The 18,691-nt window shown below is 33.6% G+C and overlaps 1 pseudogene; it reads left to right on the top strand.

The window, feature by feature from the left end:
• The window catches only part of LOC106061154 (dynein axonemal heavy chain 6-like), a 70,562-nt pseudogene that overhangs the window by 28,392 nt on the left and 23,479 nt on the right, over positions 1–18,691 (top strand).

Genomic DNA, 18,691 nt, shown 5'->3' with positions numbered 1-18,691 from the left:
AAGTGTCATTACATGACAAGGTAGTTGTTCCTTCTCTGTCATTGAAAAAGGATCTCATTTTCTTTTAACTCAAAGACTGCTATGGAAGATTATCTTCATTTTGAAAAACAAGCCGCACACATGGCATGAAAAGGTTGAGTATCTTGAGAGTTGCCCACTTTGATAAAAAAAAATTTGTGTAAGAATGTTCTTTACTGATGACCATAATCTCCTTGTCTTCAATCTCATAATGCTGCCATACACGACTTCATGCCATGAGGTGCAATAATAAATGGCATTTCACAGTCATGAATGTCAATTTCATTATCTTTGTGTCTTTCTGAGTATTTTATTAGATTTAGTTTTTGTATTTGAAGATTCTGGTTCAATGTTTTACGTATAATTGCTACCTTACTTTTGAATCTTCTATCCTGAAGGCTTTCTAAATTTAGTGATTTTACTAAAGGTGTTACTCTAGTCAAATGTGAATATTCATTTGTTATGAATCTCACTGATCTATTTTGTGTCTGTTCCAGTTTCTGAATGTTTTCTTGAGTTGAGGGGTCCCAAACAGAGGATGCATATTCTATTATTGGCCTAACAAACATTTTAGTTATGCTTAATGCTTTGTTTGATTTTTTGTTAGTTTAATCAATATGGGGATTCCATGGCAGTTTTTCATTTATCATAATACCTAAGTATTTTGCGTTTTTAGTCTGTGTTACTGGTTAACCATGAATAAGATAAGTGGAATTTATTTGTTTTAGTTTTTATAATAAGGCTCAAAAGTAAAGTAGCAATCATACATAAAACACTGAACCATAATCTTCAAATACAAAAACAAAATTTAATAAAATACTCTGAAAGACACAAAGATAAAGGCACATTCCTCGTCCCATATGCTAGGATAAATTTGTACAAACACTCCTTCTTCCCTAGTGCTATTAGAGCATGGAATGGGTTGCCTGAGCTAGCCAGGAAAACCAGTGACTTGGCAGAATTCCATGGCAGTTTTTCATTTATCATAACACCTAAGTATTTTGCGTTTTTAGTCTGTGTTACTGGTTAACCATGAATAAGATAAGTGGAATTTATTTGTTTTAGTTTTTATAATAAGGCTCAAAAGTAAAGTAGCAATCATACATAAAACACTGAACCATAATCTTCAAATACAAAAACAAAATTTAATAAAATACTCTGAAAGACACAAAGATAAAGGCACATTCCTCGTCCCATATGCTAGGACAAATTTGTACAAACACTCCTTCTTCCCTAGTGCTATTAGAGCATGGAATGGGTTGCCTGAGCTAGCCAGGAAAACCAGTGACTTGGCAGAATTTAAGTCATTGGTTAATATGCATGACTAAATGCATGATGCGTAGGACGTAATCATCTTCTTTTTTGAAGTAACGTCTGTATTATATAAGATTAAGATTAATAAGAATGACTATGATCTGTTATGACTCTGTGCTTTCAGGCTTTGTTAGCACTAGACAAAAATGACATTGCTGAGATACGAGTATTTACCAAACCTCCAGAACTTTTTCAGACAGTTCTAGAAGCTGTTGCCATTCTCTTAGGCAACAAGTAAGTGGAATAAACAAACGAAACATTAATGTTTTATACTTGGTGAACGTCTAATGACCGTGACCTTCAGTAATTCATTGCACTAAAATGTTGATTGCTTATGCAATAATGTCTTTCAGGACAGACTGGGCGAGTTGTAAAGCCATGCTGGCAGACACAAACTTCTTAAAAAAAATTTATGAATATGACAAAGAAAATGTCCCAGCTGCCAAGCTGGCTAAAGTCAGGAAATATACATCCATGCCAAGTTTTGTACCTGACGTTGTAGCCAAAGTTTCAAAGGTAACTTATTTTATTGTCAGAGGAATCATTAAATTATTTCTAAAAACTCATTAGACTGAGTCCCAAAAAGCCTGTGGAGTCTGGGAGCACATGAGGCGCCCTGACTGCACTCCCCGTGGTGGAGGCTGTCCAGGCCTGAGCAAGCTATTATAGCACAGTGCAGGACAGGCCACTGTCCTGTTGCCTCATATTTCTCGCGGCTATGGCCAAATTTTGATTCACTGTGCCCCCGCTGCGGGGAAGAAGAGGAAACCCTGCCTCATATTCTGTTTGACTGCCCCAGACTTGCTGATCTCCGTCTCGACAGGTCTGGGAAACCCAAAATTCTCAACCTGTATGGCGACATGTATGCACTACGCAAGACAGCAGGGTTTCTGTCCAGGGCTTTTGCAAGAGAGGATTTGAGCCTCTCAAGCCCTCACTCTAATGGAGTTTGATGATTATGATTAGACTGAATAATGAAAAAGTAAAAAGCTGGCAACACATGCATTCAATGGACAAAAAAAAATGGAGGATCTAGATTTCACAGAGGATATCTGCCTCCAAAAACTACAACATGCTCATTTAAAATGAAACAAGATCATTATAGAAGTGGAGAAAACTGATTTAAAAATCATAGAAGCACAACTACAAGTTCAAGGAGAAAACCTAGTCGAAAGAGATGATACTGTCTATATTGAAAGCATCATAAGCAAAGAGGGATGATTAACATAGATGTTTAAAATTAGATCAACTAGGCTAGTCATGTGTTTAATATTCTACAGAAGATCTGGTGTTGAAAAAAACACAACAAAATGTGAATGTGAAATCATTTCTTTTATTTGAATCAGAGACTTGAAGAGTAACTCAGTCTAACATTCACCCACAAATGTTGTACTAATAAAATGATCTGTCTGATAAGTTAAGCCCACAGTATGTCAAAACAACTCCACTTTTCATTGAATGTTGTTTTGTTTTGTTTGTTTTTTTTTCTTCTTTTTTATTTGCCAACCTGCAATCTTCTAAGCTGAAAAACAATTTCTGTATTTGGTGTGAAAAAAAAATGTCTATAGATGCATTATTGTTTTTTTTATTTAGTAGACATTATATTTTGTAATTACATTGTTTATGGAAAAGTTTCATAGTGAATGTACATCTTAAATCATTAACTACTTACCTGAAAATATTTGTGATTTAATGTTTTGAAGATTGTTATAACCACAGAGTAATGATGGAATGTTGTTTGATAAATCTATTCTTCGTCCAGGCTTGTAAAACTTTAGTCCTATGGGTTCGAGCAATTGATGTTTACTCTGCTGTAGCTAAACAAGTTGAGCCAAAGAAACAAGCGTAAGTAATTAGCAGTCAAGGCATTAAATAATTAGCAGTCAAAGCGTTGCTATTTTTTAAATCATTCTAGGTCTAAGTTAAAAAATATTCAATTATATTTGTTTTCTTAGACTTGTTTTAATACAACTTTAGTGGTCATTAATTAGTAAACTTTGTACTAAATCATAATGATGTCACTTTGACAGTGGAACATGGGATATATATATAGTATTATTACAGAAGTATATGTATAGTTGGTATATTATTATTACAAGATGTATTATCTCTTCCTTGTCAGACTGGCTGAGGCTCAAGACGTTCTCAATGAGGTTTTAAGTGTCCTCAAAGCTAAACAAGACCAACTGGCTGAAGTGGAGAAACAAATTAAAAATCTTCAGGCTGTCTTTGACAAGAGTATGGCTAAAAAAAAAAGTTTGGAAAGAAACATGGCTGTGACTGCCGCCAGATTGAAACGCTCTTCCAAACTGACAACAGCCTTAGCTGATGAACAAGTAGGTTATTTTTAAATCTATGAGAACTATTATTATTATTATATTATTATTATAGCTTTTATATAGCGCTACTTTCATGCTTATAGCTTGCTCAGAGCGCTTTGGTCCAATCTCATTTGTGGACCAGTGGGGGGGGGGGGGGGGGGGGGGTATTTAGGAATTGGTTTTCCGTGCTGCCTTTAAGCGCTCAGTAAACGCAACTCTGCCCGAGTCGAGTGTCAAACCTCGAGCCCCCTTCTAGGTAGCCAAGACAAGCCAAGTTCAAGTGCACTCCCACCAATTATTATAACATTAAAATATGATTCTTAGACTTGTCCTACTGTGCATAGTTTTTATAATACCAAAAATAAATTGAAAGGATCAAACGAAAATATCACCTAGAGGAATAAATTAATGATTTGAAAATATGTGCATTCATTCACTAAAACCATATTTCCATATTGGAGATGAGTCATGCATGGCACACAGTCTTAGAAAGAACTGTGAGACTACAATGAATTTGTCACTTTTTGGTGTGATTTTTTTTTTTTTTCTACTTTAAAAAAATATACATTTCAGTAGTTCAACTATCTTTGAATACCAAAACAACATCTCAATCTCATGATTTCATGTTGAAATAAGAAATGGGACATTACTTAAAAAATCATTTAGTTCTCATCTTTATCATTGAACTATTTATTCTCTGCTCCTTGAACTATTTATTCTCTGCTCCTTGAAATATTTATTCTCTGCTCCTTGAAATATTTATTCTCTACTCCTTGAAATATTTATTCTCTGTTCTGCAAGGTTGTTAAAAGTGGTAATGGATATAAGCACTCCACTACCTAAAAAATACTTTCAATGGCTTTCAGATAGCCTCTGACAAACAGCCTCTACCCGTTAGATGTTAGATATGGGAGAATTGTTATCACTAACTGGGGAAAATGTGTAACCAGTGCCTAAACCAGTAAGCTTCAGGCAGGAGGGGCTCATTAGCCTTGGTTGACTACCCATCTAGGAGAAGGAAAACTGAATTCAAACCTCTGCTGCCTTGCGGCTATAACCAAATATGTTAAAGGCTTTGGGAGTCTATCTTAAGGAAAAATAAGGAGCAGACAAGGCAGTTTGCAGAGCCTGCGCCACCGCATTTCGCATTCTGTATCAGCAGTTGCTGTTCCTTTGGATTCATCAGCTGTGCAGAGAAATTGGAAAATAGCTGTTTGGGTTACATTGTTCCAACCATAACTAATGCCCAGGCATTCATCTCATTTCTCATTTCCATAGTTATTTTGCAACTGAAGAAGGCCATTGTATTTGTTCCCTTTCTACATCATGTTTCTTATAGGTTCGCTGGGAGGAAAGTGTTGCCAACTTTGATGTACAGTTGAAAAATGTAGTAGGAGATGTTTTTATAGCAGCAGCTTGTGTAGCTTACTATGGAGCCTTTACTTCTACTTACAGGCAAAAACTTGTAGAAGGTAAGTCTAAACATCAAAAACAATGTACTTTTAAAATGTTTAGATACAGACACCCTTGAAAACTAGTACCATTAAGAGAGCAAACTGGTCGTGTGGTATGCCTTTAGAACTGTCATCAGTTTGAACCCTTCCCACTGCTGTCTGCTTTGGTTCTCAAGAAGTTTAGATTGGTACATGATAATCTTAATTTCTGAATGAATGTCCAAAACTTAAAAAACGAAACCTTTATTAATGCAATGTCTGCTTATACCATATTAACTGATTGTTTTTTGACTAGCTTAAGTATTGTGTTGGATACATAAATAAATTTTTTAGACCTTTGTAGCAGCTTTTGATTCATTTCAGTTGTAAGTTTTCCTAATTGCCCATTAATCTTGATACATGGCAACTAATCATCCTCAATAAGAAAATATGAAAAGTACAAAATGAATTAGGTTTTGAAAATGGTGAAGGCTGTTTCTAAAAAATGTTTATAAAATGTTTTACATGTTATGGATGTTCCTTCAAAGATAAAGATAATCTACTTTCTAGTCCAAACCTCCTGCTTTCTGCTTTTGAATTGATCATTTGAGACTGTATACCTTCCTGGCCAAACATCAAATTATACAAACTTCTTGTTCTCATAACTCTTGAAAATATTACTAGGTCTAGCTTGATTTTTCATTATTTAGTTATGCTTTACTCTCAGATATATGATTTAGTAGTTAGAAACAAAATATTTTACTTCAATTATTATTAACTTAGAAGGCGCGGTGGCTGAGCGGTAAAGGGCTTGACTTCCTAACCGTTGTCCGGGGTTTGAATCCTAGTGAAGACTGGGATATTTAATTTCAGGATTCTTGGGCGCCTCTGAGTCCACCCAGCTCTAATGGGTACCTGACATTAGTTGGGGAAAAGTAAAGGCGGTTGGTCGTTGAGCTGGCCACATGACACCCTCGTTAACTGTAGGCCACAGAATCAGATGACCTTTACATCATCTGCCCTATAGACCACAAGGTCTGAAAGGGGAACTTTACTTTACTATTATTAACTTAACTGTATCTTGTATTTCTCACATTTAATTATTTGTTAAAAACTTTTAGAAATATTTATATTAAGAAAGAACATTTTTAAGAAAGTAGCATAACATAACCTAAATATTACCACAACGACCAATTGATATGACTGAAATACTCTGATGTATCTAGCATGAATACTTAGATTCATTATAAGACATTTGAATGTATTTAATAATTTGGATACAAAAACTTTTCTACAGGTTGGACTAAACGATTGATTGAGCTTCAAATACCTGCAACAGAAAATATGACTCTTGTGTCAGTCTTGGCAGATATATATGAAATTCGACAATGGAATGCTGACGGTCTGCCAAGAGATGCTGTGTCAATTGAAAACGCTGTTCTTGTAACTAAAGGTTGCAGGTGGCCTTTGATGATTGACCCACAAGAACAGGTAAAGTTTCTAAGTAAACAAATAATGTTTCTAGTATGTACTTGTATTGATTAAAGCTGAGTTTTATTGTTGACACTTCTTTCAAGCCAACAGATGGATCAGAAATAGAGAGGCTCTAAATAAGCTTAAAATTATTAAATTATCAAATTCCAACTTTCTGAGAACACTGGAAGCTTGCATAAGAGCAGGTTTACCTGTTTTGATGGAGGATGTTGGTGAAGCTTTGGATCCAGCACTAGAACCTGTCTTGTTAAAACAAACATTTATACAGGTAACATTTTTCTATTACAACTAAACATTTAAACACTACTGTATACCAAAATTTTCTCTGTGTGTGTAAAAGCTGTGTTTGTAAAAGCAAAAAGGTTTAATGATGGAGTTATGTCTCCTGACTTGTTACAACTTCACGTAATCTACCCTTGGACTCCAATATGTTTTGAGGGTTTGGTCAGTGCAACATTCAATTCATTTCTCCATCTATAACCAAAGTGCTTTACATTATAAGTAACATATCAAGCTTTAAACTCCTTTAGGTATTTGAACCTTTTATGTAACCTTATTGATTTTTCAGTTATATATTTATGAGTAAGGTCACTTTTATCAAATCTAACATTATGAAAATGCTTCATTTCTAAGGACTTAACATGTTTCTTTATAAGAGTAGATCCAAAAATTTTGACTTTTTTGGGGTGCCTAATTAGGTAATGTGTGAAGTAAAGCTATTGCTTGTTTTAATCCCAGGATTCTCAAAGAGATGCACAGAACAGTGTTAATGCAGAGTGTTCAGATGCAAATGTATTGTTGAACAGAGAGGAAAAAAAAAAATATGTAATCTTTTAGAACACCAGTCTTGGTTGCTGAAGTTATCAAAATATATTTTGTACAAAAATAAATAGTATAAGTGTTTTAGGTAACTGTGAATGAAAACATGAGAGGCTAAAATGATAATACATAAAAGGTTAAGGATGACTTTTTGGAATGCCTCTGACCCCCTCCCCATTTGCCAATGCTTTCAATGAATTTCTTAGTGTTGTATCTGGTCTCCTTAGTGGTTTTCTTGGAATGTTCTTGGTTTTAATTGAATATAGTATTTGTAGTCGTAACGTATTTCCAATTAGAAAATTATTTTCTGGTCAGAGCCTACTTGTTATAATATCTTATCTTATCTTATATAATGCAGACGTTACTTCAAAAAAGAAGATGATTACGTCCTACACGTCATGCGTAGCAGAGAACAGATCATCTTATCCTATCTTGTCTGCTTACCATATTCCTTTGTAGATTGAAATCTAGATAATGATATTTTAAACATTCTCGAACATCATTCTCATTATAACTATGTTATGGGCTGATTTATGATAATTTTTCTTTCCTTTTCTAAGGGAATGAACTAAGTTTTATGTTTATGCTCTGAAAACAGCACACTTTTTTTCCTTGGCACAGTCTGCAAAAGAGCTCACAGCTCAGCAGCAATAAAGCTGGCTAGAAGAAGAAGAAGAATGTTTAGGCTCACAAAAGATTAATTGGAAATATAAGAAAATATAAGATCCTTACATGGTGTTCATTTGAATCAACTAGTAATGAATGAGATTATTATAAATAAAATCGACATGAGTGAAATTATAATTGAATTTGTCATGAATGAGCTTAAAAGGAATTAGAAGGATAGAAACAACATTTTCAAAGTGATACCCTATGTATAGAGTTTTAGGCCAACATTCTGATTAAATAAAAATTACTTTTTAATCTTTTTTTCGTGTCTTTTTTCAGGGTGGGCGTGTGTTGATTGGCTTGGGGGATAGCGATATAGACTATGATCGAAACTTTCGTTTCTATATGACCACCAAACTGTCTAATCCACATTACTTGCCAGAAGTCTGCATCAAAGTAACAGTTATCAATTTCACAGTCACCAAGAAAGGCCTTGAAGATCAACTTCTTAGGTTGAAAATTTCTTTTACATCTATTTTTTTTTTCTTGTTACATACATTTTATTTTAGCTCTGGCTTAACATCCTAAGCATTCTTTCAAGACTAAATTAACCAGTCAAATTGTTAAAAATATTTAAAAAAAAAAAATAAGATTGGTTAAACTAAATACATTACAATTTTTATTACCAAAATAAAACCTACATTTATGTAAATGTTGTTTTATTGTTTTGATTATGAAAATAGAAATAGAAATTTTTTTTGGAATACAATCTGTTTTTAAATAGACTAATTTTCAACTAGGAGCAGTAAAAATTTCAACTAGTTACATTTAATAGGTCAGACATGAAAAGGTTGTTTTTCTTTCTATTGGTTGTAGTGATGTTGTCAGTTTAGAGAGACCAGACTTGGAAGAACAAAGAAATGAACTCATCATGAGAATCAATGCTGATAAGAACCAGCTGAAATCTATTGAAGATAAAATTCTAAAGTTACTTTTTGAATTGGAAGGAAATATATTGGACAATGAAGAACTTATCAATACATTGAATGATTCTAAGGCAAGTATCACATAGGCCTTGAAATGTGAGAGTTTCACATGTGTGAGTTTCACTTGTTTCCATTGGTAATGTGGGTGTTTATGACCATTAAAGCATCAATCAAATGTCCCAAGCACATCTTGAGGATCTCTCATTCCTTATATCTCTCGGCAGAAGTAACACAGCACTAAAATAATTTTTTTTATAATTCCGCTAGCAGAGTTTAATATGTAATAATGATCATATAATTATAATGTGATTTAGAAAACAAAGATGTAGAAGACTAGAAATCAAACAGAAAAAATACCATTATGTTTTATTAGACTTGGTTCAAGAAAAAACAATGTTCATAAAGTTAAACAAAATTCTAAGATTAAAATGGGTCTAACAATGTTACCAGAAAATTATATCATGAGGGTGTCTACCAATAAATTTTACTGCTATTGGGAAAAAATTGGTTTTAGTTGCCAATTTAAAGTAAAAACATCAAGTAACAGTGTAGATACACTTGTTGAAATAAGTTCAGATGTAAAATGTATATCAGACATGTATTAACTAGTTTTTAATTCTGATCAACTTAAAGAAAAATATTGAATGGTTTCTTGACAGGTCACCTCAGCAGTTATCAAAGACTTACATTGAATTGTTTCTTGACAGGTCACCTCAGCAGTTATCAAAGACTTACATTGAATTGTTTCTTGACAGGTCACCTCAACAGTTATCAAACAAAGACTTGCTGAATCCGAGACAACAGAAGAAAAGATCAGTGTGGCCCGGGAGAAATATCGCTGTGTTGCTGAGAGGGGTTCGGTTATGTACTTTGTGGTGTCTGACATGGGGGAAGTAGATCCCATGTATCAATTCTCTCTCAAGTATTTTAAACAGGTAAAGGAATGGATAAGCCAATAAAATCATCACATTAGTATGTGTAATTTACATTCCTAAACCAATAAGTATTGATCTTAGTACCCAAAGTTGGTCTCTTTCAAATTGTAGTGGGCCCATGCATAAATGTAAAATTTTTAACTTTACCCATATTTACTTCATATACATTTTGCAAGTATTTAAAAAGGATATTGTTATAAATGAACTTATTGATATGGGTAAGGTTAGATGTGCATATGACACGCTCACACAGGTGACAGAAGCCATCTACTGCTAGCATTAAACCAGGATGAGGGATGGCCCTTCAGGAACACTCTACTTGAAAATAGGTTGTGATGTGGTCATGTGATTTGTCTAAAAAAGGTCTGGGGACATTCTGTCATTTCCTAGAAGGCCTTCATTGGCCCTTTATAAAGAGAAGAGGTGGCAGAGTCAAGATAGTCTGGTAGAGTCCAGGTTCAGTTCAGTTCTGGACAAAACAGATAGTCTAGTATGATTCAATTAAGTAGAGCAGTACCTTTTTGTAAGGTTCTCTACAGTGAAGTGCTTGTGCAGTCTTTCAAACTTCCAACTGTACAGTATTTGACATAGTTTATTAGAGTTGATAAAGTACCCGGCAATCTGAGTCCAGTGTTTCCAGGCAGCCAGATAGATAGTCATTACAATAAAAACAGATAATTTACTCATGTATAAGCACATGTGTTTTTTTCTCATATTCTTTGACAATCAGTATATGTCTTATCCAAAATATCCATTATTTACAGTTAAAGTTTGAAATACAGTGTCATTATTAACTAATTTAGAAAATTCATTATAAAATGTTTAGCTTCTTTGTGTATTGTGTTGCTGATGGGCAGAACAACTTTAAACATTAATCCTGTAAACCGATTAAAATAATAATCTTTATTATCCATGAATGCTTTGCTAGATGGTATATTAGATGACAATGACGGTATATAAGATGATAATGACGCCAACCTGCAACAAATTTTAGCACTGCAGCTATGGTTCTTGACAAGGCTAGATGGGATTCTTCTGTAAAATCCATTGTTTCTTTGTGATTAAAAGAATGAATTACAAGGTGTCAACATTTTTGTCATCTGTGCCTCTGTAATAAATTGGTAGGGTTCGAAAACAGGACTAGGCAGTAGACCGAGGAGCCATCTGTATGAGTATGAAGTAGAAATTAGTTTGGTGTATTTTTTAGAAAATCTGAAACAAATTTGAAAAATGAAATGATGCTAGAATATAGTAGTTTTCTCCCCTACACCCACATTACTAATAAAATTTAAAAAAAAAAAAACTCTCCCTCCCCATCATCTGATTGTCTGAAAGGAAAATTGGTCCAGTCCAAAGTTAGGCAATCATGTCTGAGTTTAATTTGAATTTTAGCCTTTATTTTTCCAATGTTTCAAATGCTTAGGATTTAGTCAGAAACATCTTAACCATTTTATTATTTTAAAATTTTATTCAGCTATTTAACAATACAATCTCAACCAGTGAGAAGTCCGATGACCTTCAAACACGACTGGACATTTGCTTAGAAGAGACTACAGTATGTATTTACAAGAATGTTTCTAGGTAATTCTTGTATTGTTACCTGCATTGTGTCTCATGGTTTCAGTAATATTGACATGACTGGAATTGGTGTAATGCAAAAAAAGCACTCCACTGCCTATAAAAATGCTTCCAAAGGCATGCGTCTCAACTAGCCTCTGACAACTAGAGTCCAACTCAGATATTGGATCCGGCTTGAACTGTTCTCTGTAAAGAAGAGCACTGGTGCTTTCACAAGTAATCTTCAGGCAGGAAGGGGCTCCTTAGCTTGCTGGCTACCCACCTAGGAGAAGGAAAACTCTTAATTCAAATCTCTACTCATTGCAGCTAGATCCAAACATGGGGAAAGTTTTCAGGAGTCAACCCTGAAGAAAAATCAAGAGCCAGTGACCCTTGGGCAGCTTACAGTGCTACACCCTGGCAGAGTCTGGGATGCCGATAAAATTTACTCCTTAACTTTATTGGCATTAACCTTCATTTGGATAGATCAGCTGGTTGCAAGGGGAGGGGGGGGAAGGACTGCTGCGTGTGTGACATGGTTCCAATCATAGCCTATGTATTCATCTCAATTACATGAGACCAATAGTTGTTTCATGACTGAAGGAGGCCATACAATAATCAAATGTATCTCATAGTGCCTCTAGTATATCTTGTTTTGTGGGTCATGCTTTATTTTAAATGTATCTCATAGTGCCTCTAGTATATCTTGTTTTGTGGGTCATGCTTTATTTTAAATGTATCTCATAGTGCCTCTAGTATATCTTGTTTTGTGGTCATGCTTTATTTTGTAGTATGCTTGGTCCCCTTTCACATCCTTCAGATGCAGATGATGCAAAGGTCATCTGTTTCTATTACTGATGGTTAGTTAACAAGGGTGTTATGAAGCTAGCCTTTCCTTAGCTAATGTCAAGTACCTATTAATTATATTGTAAATCTTAAAGAATTCATTAACTAAATTAACTTTGATCTTACTTACAGATTAATGTGACATGTGAAATGAGATATTCCTCTAGTGATTGCTTTGATTTTCTTTCAGAGGTCTCTTTGAAAAACACAAGCTTGTATTTTCATTTTTGCTTTGCTCAGAGATTATGAAAACTGAAGGGGAAATAACTCCCTTGGAGTGGAATTTTTTTCTCCGTGGACCTATTGGAGGTATAGAGAAGGTACTAGACATTTTGATTATTATTTGTCTTCTTCTCTTATTTCAACTTCATTTATTTTAGGAAATGCCTTCACAGAAATGAAATGACTTTCTAGAGATCCTAGAGATATATAAATATGTTATCATTTTATTATATACATTAGGAATAAAAAGTTTTAAATAATAGTACACTTGTATGGAATAGTGATTTTCTGTGACCGTGGCTGTGTATCAATGATTAGCCTCTTTATGCAGAAGAGAAGTTAAAAAGGGAAGATTGTAAATTTCAAGAGATGTAAAATGCTGAATGCCACAGAATTTTCTGTACATCTTAAAGATTGTAGCTTATTCAAATCAATTAGATTTGAGAGTTTAAATTTATATAACCATTGAGAATCAACACACTTTGTCACCACTGACAACTTGACATATTTATGGATTATTTAGAATCTCATTGAAAGAGGAAGGTTAAACAATTATAGAACACACAACTTCTATCAAAATAAAAACTTTTTTTCTTTTATTGTAATTAAAAGCCATTACATTTTCTACAGCAAAATGTCCCCAAACCAGAAAACACAACGTGGCTTCCATTAAATGTTTGGAAAATGGCCTGCGAGATGAGTGACACATTTGAAGACTTCCGTTACATCCATTATGATTTGGATAAAACACCTGTATGGATAAGACTGGATGAAGACCCTGAGGTAATGATAATGATAACAAAATGCATTACCCATAAAAAAAAAAATTAAAACAATCAGTCTCAATCAAACTGAAGGCTACTTAATAATTAGGACATATCTTCAAAAAAGATCGTTTCATTCTTTGAAATCTGTCTCTTTAATCTATTTGTACTTAATAATGAGAGACTTAACTCTGCAAAGGCATTGTTTTTCTGGCTGATTCAGGCAACCCATTTCAGGCATAGGAAATAAATAGCACTTTTAAGAATTTGTCCTAGCATTTGGAATGAGAAATATGCCTTAATCACTTGTCCTGAATTAAATTGTTTTATTGTGGTTTTAAATTATACAAAATATTTTACAGTTTGTGGCATAGTAACCATGGCACAAATGCGTTCCGTGAGCCCAGGCTCATTACCAATCTCTTTAAAAAAAATGTGTTTTAATGTTTTGAATTCTTACATTATTTTATTTCCCATTAATTCTGTGATTATAATTTTTAAATTGTCTGCAGTATATTGCAATTTGATAAAGAAACTGATGGGGCCTCCATACAGGATGACTAAATTTAGTTTTGTCATTCTAGATTCATTGTTTTAATCCTGTGCCCAAGAGTCTCTTGCTACCCCTTCTGTTTACTCTGTAATGCTATCCAAACACATTTTCTGTAATAGTATATAGCCTGGTGAGCCAATACACAAAAAGCGATGAACAATCAAAATAAGCCCTATATTTCTTATGGCCCTGAAGAATTCACATTAGTCTGAACACATTTGGATGAACCTATAATAAAAATCTGTCATTGAAATCATTAATGTATACTGTGTACAGCTCTCTGTATTTTAGTTCCAGTGTTACTGAATTAGACTCAGATGGCAAGTCCAGTCACATTTATTGGGTTGGTTAGTTCTTAGCTTCATATCAGGATTTCCTGACCACAAACTCACGAAGCTCTATTACTATCTTAAAAAGCTGAACACATGGACCAAATGAAGATCGTAAAATTAAGAGCAGATAGTTGCTATCTTTGCACCAAAAATGCAACAGCTTTTGTTGAACCTTATGATGATAATATTCATGAGGTCGAAATGCATTTTATTGATCAAGCCAGTTACCTGATGAAAAAACAACCACAAAAGTGCAAACATAAAAAAAAAACAAAAGCAGAAGATGCAGATTAAGGAGACGCCCACAAAAATTCAGACTTAACAAACAACCAGCAAGCTTGCAGACAAAAGAAACAAGCATGAAGATTAAGACAAGAAACAATTAGCAGAAAATGCAGACATAAGAAAAACACCTTGAAGATACAGACATAAGGAACAACAGGCAGAAGATGCAGACATAAACCTTTAAATTCAAGAGTGTAAATTTGAGCCTCCAACTAGGAACAATTAAGTGAGTTGGCATCTTTCACACAAATATTGTAGTGCTTGTGACAATAACAAAACAATATTGCCTTGTGACAAAAATAAAGTTTTTTATTTCACTTTCTCTAGTGGGTATTCCCATTTTACATAATAATTTATCAATCTATGTAAGCAATGGACATAAAGTTTATACAATAACTGTTGGAAATAAAGAAAATGAACAAGATAACAATTATTTTGGTGTATGATTAGTTTAGTTCTTTCCTTGTAAATCCTAGGCACAATTTGAACTGAAGGGGGTCTGGGGTGAAGGTTATGAAAATGATTTAATGTATCAGTTGTTGTTGTTATGTAAACGTGTGCTTGTAACTATCCATAAGAATGTGTTCAGCAAATATTAGAGATGTGTGTTGTGTAGTCATTCAGTGTATTTTGACTCTATTGTACTATTATGTTCCTAACAGGAGGCAAGAGAAAAAAGTGTTTTTCTTTACAATAACTGTTAACAGAATTTTAAAAAGGCTCATTTTATTAACAAGGATGTATTTTATATTCAGCTTGACTTGGGCCTTTAGGTCTAGGTTTTACAATGTTATGAATGCAAGAAGCTTGTGAAAGTTTCTGCGTTTTAAAATTGTATAGATTATAACTGAGAAAGCATGATTTTTTTTATATCAAAAACTTTAGGTTCGAGCCAATCCTCCTCCGGAGCGCTATCTCTACGCTGTCTTGGATCCCCCTGAATATAATGATGGTGATCTGCCTCTTCCAGATAGAGTTAATGGAAATTGGAATGATCGCCTGACAGCTTTTCAAAAATTAATGTTTGTTAAAGTTTTCCGTGAGGAAAGGGTGAGTTTTCAATTAAAAGTTTTGTTGTGTGCCCAAATGAAAGAGCATCATACTCACGTCTTACAAACCAGTACATAGACCTACTATTCTAACGGTGAAACTGGCAAATGGGATCAAAGGATCTTGCGCCATAGCCTTAAGTTTTCTTACCTTGGTCATAGTTTAAATATTAGATCTATGTTCTGCGGCACAGGTTCTCTGTAAAATCACATCACATCTTAGATCCCTGGGTTAAGGCAGTCAAATGGATAATCTAGATCTATGGCCTGCTAACCAAACTCCTTCCCAGTTAAAGGCTCATTCTGGCTTTTTACAATATGATGAATTAAAAATAATGCTTACACTCACAATGTTCAAATGTTTAAAAGGAGTTGATATTCTCTGTAACATGAATTAACTTAATGTTGAGGTAGAAAGACTAATGGAATAGATCTAGATTAATCTAAATTGATACCAGGGTTATCCTTCAATGCTAATAGATATCTTGGGGCTATTGAGATTGTTGATCCATTGAAAATGATAGAAAAAAGTAGCAGTTAGGATCAAAATAATCTTCTAACTATAAAGCACTGTGTGTAAATTTTTTTCAACAAAGATATTTTTCTTGGGTTTTATGTGAAAAAAAATTAATTATATCCTTTTTGGATTTATTGTTAACTTTTATATTATGTCAATTCCGTTTTTATCCTAGACAACATTTGCAGTGACAGAGTTTGTTTCTGAATGTTTAGGGAAACAATTTGTTGAAAGTCCTCCTGTCACATTGCCAGAACTTTATGAAAGTATGTCTAAGACTACTCCACTGGTCTTCGTTCTTTCTCCAGGATCAGATCCAATGACATCATTTCTACGTTTTGCTAAAGATATGGGAGTTCATGAAAAGTAAATACAGACATTTTTTCAATAAATATATTCATTAAATTATTTTTCTACCATAAATGTCTTCTTTAACTTAAGCTAAATTCTATGGAAATTTAAATATGATTGTTATGGAAAAGAGAAACATAAAGCTTACATGGAGAAACTGCTGCCATTTTTGTGACATCTTTTTTGTCTGGTGTCAGTCTGTTGCCCTTTCATATCAGTTAGTTACTTCTTGAAAATTAAGTTTTAACCAAAACAATTAGCTTCTTTTCAACATAGGGAACTAGATTTCTTTGTAACACTAGCTTTTAATACAAGTAGATCTACATCATCTCATTCGAAAAGTCAAGGCTCTAACTCTAGTTAGACTGAGAGTTTCTTATTACAGTGTTCCCCCCTGCTTCCTCATTTTCCAAGAGTTTCTGAAATCTCAAATTTACCCATATGACTGAAACAGTTCAGCTTTGTCTTTTCACATTATAGACTTGAGAAGTTCCTCCTTTTTTTTGTCATCCAGAGTGTTGACTTGTAAGAGTAAAAACCCAGCATTTATTTGAATTTTTTCTGTCTGTGTTCAGTATCCAACTTTCACAACCATGTGGGGGTTCAGAGACCACTAGAGAAGAATGCAGTTTTAATTTGGTTGGAAGCTGTTACTTTTCCAGATTCTCTAGTTTGCTCATGACAGCGAATGCCAAGCTTAAAAGGGTTTTTATTTCTTATTGATTTGAAGTCCATCTCTTCCAATGTTTGACCATAGGTATTTAAATGAGTCAACTTCTTCTAATGTTAGTTCTTTCGACTGTACCCCAACATCTGCAACATCTCATTATATCTCCAGCACAAACTAGTATTTTGAATTTATCAGCACTGATTTCCATGCAGACTGCTCTAGTATACAGTTTTGAAGTAATATCTTGTTTCTGGTCTGAAATTTCCCCAATGAGGTCTATATCGTCTTCAAACCCGAGATGAACAAAGGCTGCCTATATGGTCAAGTAGGAGTAAATCCTTCTAGAGTTTCCATCATAATATGCTTCAGAAATATGTTAATTAATAAGAGCTGGAGAGAGAATGCATCCTTACCACACTCCTATGGATGTCCTAAAACTTTCTCAAACTTGGTTGTTCAGAAGTATTGAGCTATTTGCCTTTTGGAATAGGGCTTTGATAATATTGATAATGTTTTTATCCAAGCTGAACTCCCTCATCACTTGCCACATATCATGATGCCAAAACCAGTCAAAAGTTTTTTGAAATCTGTGAAGTCGTGTACAATTTATTTTGATGTTAAAGGCATTTTTTTGTTTAACAGTCTAATGTTAAGTATATGTTCAAGAATGCTTCTACCTTTGCAAAGGACCTCCTCAACTTTTGAGTCTATTGAAATTATTTTTAGCATTATTTTGCTTGGTTAACCATTAGACTTTATCGTTCTATAGTTTTGGGCTTTTTTATTGTCTCAAGTTTTCTTTCTTGAGCATTGGAATTTTAAAAAATTTGGATCTATTCTTGTGGCAATATTTTTATTAATCCCATATTTTCTGGCAGATAGTCCTAGTTATATTTGAGCCATTGTATTTTGAAAGTTCTTAGGTATGTTATCCCTCTGATGATACGATAAAATACCATCAGAAGGCTAGAAGTGCTAATTATTTGAAACCTATAAATTTTTTATGTGTTTTATCTTTATACAGTATAATTATATATTTAATAAATTCTTTGTATAACTTTTAATTTGGAGCAAGCTGGTTGAGGGAAATTTAATTATTATGTTCTTATTAGAGTTAACAAAAGACATGACATTTCCTAAATTTTATTTATGTATCATTAATTATTGCTTAATTACATGGTGGTTGTTTTTTTTATTAACTCCTATTCACATTTAGAAAGTAATTTGTAGGTTTGATTCCTTATTTTAACTATTCACTTATAGTGTGAAATCAATTTCACTTGGCCAAGGTCAAGGTCCAGTGGCAGATACAATGATCAAGAATGCAACCAAATTTGGTGAATGGGTTTTTGTACAGGTAAGGAACAGAAGCTAGCATTTGTTTTTTTTTAGACCTTTCCAATTGTCATTTTCAAAAAGTATATAGGTAACTGTTATATTATAATCTCTCCTAGCCATTGACTAAACAGAAATCAATGTTTGTTATTTTTTATAAACATAGATTTTTTTCCCTAGATTTATAAATATATTAATTAAACATTTGATTGTATTATTTTTAAAAGACTTAACATTTTTTGCGTTAAAAAGTTATTTAAACCAAAACATTTAGTTTAAAT

This window comes from Biomphalaria glabrata, chromosome 4, assembly GCF_947242115.1.
Source record: "Biomphalaria glabrata chromosome 4, xgBioGlab47.1, whole genome shotgun sequence".
In the NCBI taxonomy this organism is placed as follows: domain Eukaryota; kingdom Metazoa; phylum Mollusca; class Gastropoda; family Planorbidae; genus Biomphalaria; species Biomphalaria glabrata.
The sequence above is the reverse complement of the archived record's forward strand: the minus strand, read 5'-3'. Positions and strand labels throughout refer to the sequence as shown.